We start from the raw sequence: 2,246 nt of genomic DNA on the forward strand, positions 1-2,246 counted from the left end.
GCCTTAGGGTTTGTGGTCAGGGTTAGGATATAAAATTTAAAAAAAAAAAATGAATGGAAGTCAAAGGAATGTCCCCACAAGGATAGAGAGACATAGCATGTGTGTGTATGTATGTATGTGTGTACATGTGAAGTGCATTTAAAATACCTCTGACATACACATCATTCGAATACAAAAACTAAAAGAAAACTTCTGTGCATTTAAGAAACTTGGTATAATACACAGTTTTACCCATTTTGTCACATAACTGGCATATTTTCTTTTACATTCAGCTCAGCCAAAGTAAAACAGGAAGTGACATCAAAGAAAAACACTTTAAGAAAGTAAACTTCATGGTTTTTATAAATTGAAATCTTGCCTCTTTACTGCTCTCTGATAGTGACTCAAAGTAAAGAAACATCAGATTGTTCTCTACCATCTGTGTTGTTAGCTGTTGTAGCAACGATCTGTTCACCTTTAGACATTCYCCTTTTACATCACTTCCTTTTAGAAAACATTCAAATTTCTCAACAACTGCTCATCTTGGCAGCGTGAATTTTTTTCTTTGTTATAAATGTTATCTTCCCAAAAATRCATTTATATTTATGACAAAAATTTTAATGAAAAATATTTCAAATCTTACAATTCCAGAATTACTTTCTGAAGGTTTCAGTAAAAGCTACCAATGGTTCTTGAAATATTTTGCTGACAGACAAGAGTTTATTCTAAAGTTTTAAGCAGTGATGTTGYCCATTTGTTCAGCGTATGTGTCATGGGTGATGCTCAGCTACTAACACATTAAATTCATGCTTAATAACTGTATAATTGAATAAGTTATGGTTGTTTTTGTGTTGGATAAAGCAGTCGACTGTGGCAGCCATTAAATCAGTTAACTCTAAGAGTTTTGCAGTTGCATATGTACCTCCAAGGATTATTTCCTGAAAGTTTGACCAAAATCAGCTCATACAGATCCATTTCAGGCTTTAAAAGTCCCTTTACACCTGAGTATTACTGCTGACCATGATCCACCTGTTTGTGACCTCAGTGACTCAGTTTCTAAATGCTACTTTTTGCACTACGGCGTGCAGCGTAACATGTAATTATCACAAGCTGCAGTTTTCTGCATGACTATTAGAAAACTGAAGAAAACTGACTTTCAGCTGTGCATCAGTGTGATGTCTTGGAATGGGACAAACTACAATAAAATGAATAGATTTCATTTGTTGCACTGGACCTTTATAAATGGTTTGTCTTTATTTGTTTCTTTTACATATATTCTTACAGTTGYTGGATTCTGAACAAGTTTTAAAAAACAAATATTGGAAAATAAAACACAGAGGTAGGAACTATATAAATCAACAGGAGAGAACACCTGACCAAAATAAAATCATTTTGTGGACTTAAACCTGTAATGCAGTCAGTCTATACAGGAATTTGTCCCATTTTGACCTCAGTTTCCATATTACGTTTGTGTTTAGTTATTATATGTTAGGGATGTAAAGATTCAACTCAAGCCTCGCTTCTGTTTGATTATCTAGTTTAGGTTCATGATTATGATTTTTATTTTTCAACAAAAATAATTGTAGCCATTTTATAACCCAATATGTTTCTTTTATTTTAACATCAGCATTTATTATTAATATTTCATCATTGTTTCGTAAATTTTTATGAATCAGTTAAAATTTTAAGCAGTTATAATTTCATTATTGATTCTCGATTAATTTCTGCATCACTATTATACACTACTCACAAAAAGTTAGGGATATTTGGMTTTTGGGTTAAATTTCAGGACGAGCCTAAAATGCATTTAAACCTTTACAGGTGAACTTAATGTGACCTTCTCTAAGCCTTTGAATGCATGTATCCAACTGTTAAATGTTTCAGTTCTTTTTGCACAAGTTGCTGTTTTCTAACGAGGAGCTTAACGGCAAAATTCACAACAGGTGTTTGATCATTGAATCGACCAATAAATGTCCTGGTTCAATTAGAGCTGGTGTTTAAACAGTTGTCCTCATCATGCTGTTCACATTTTGACATCGAGACCAATACGACACCTAACAATGGATCAACAGTAACTTGCCGTTTGGATGCTTCAAACAGGACGTTCTCAGACAGACATGGCCACTGAGCTTAGAGTGTCACAGAGTGTCATCAGCAGGTTGCAACAGAGATACCAAGAGACTGGAAGAGTCACAGAAAGATGTAGAAGTGGACGTCCTTTGACCACATCCCATGCTGATGACCGCTACATTGTGAACAATGCCCTG

This window comes from Austrofundulus limnaeus, unplaced genomic scaffold, assembly GCF_001266775.1.
Source record: "Austrofundulus limnaeus strain Quisiro unplaced genomic scaffold, Austrofundulus_limnaeus-1.0 Scaffold168, whole genome shotgun sequence".
Lineage (NCBI taxonomy): Eukaryota > Metazoa > Chordata > Actinopteri > Cyprinodontiformes > Rivulidae > Austrofundulus > Austrofundulus limnaeus.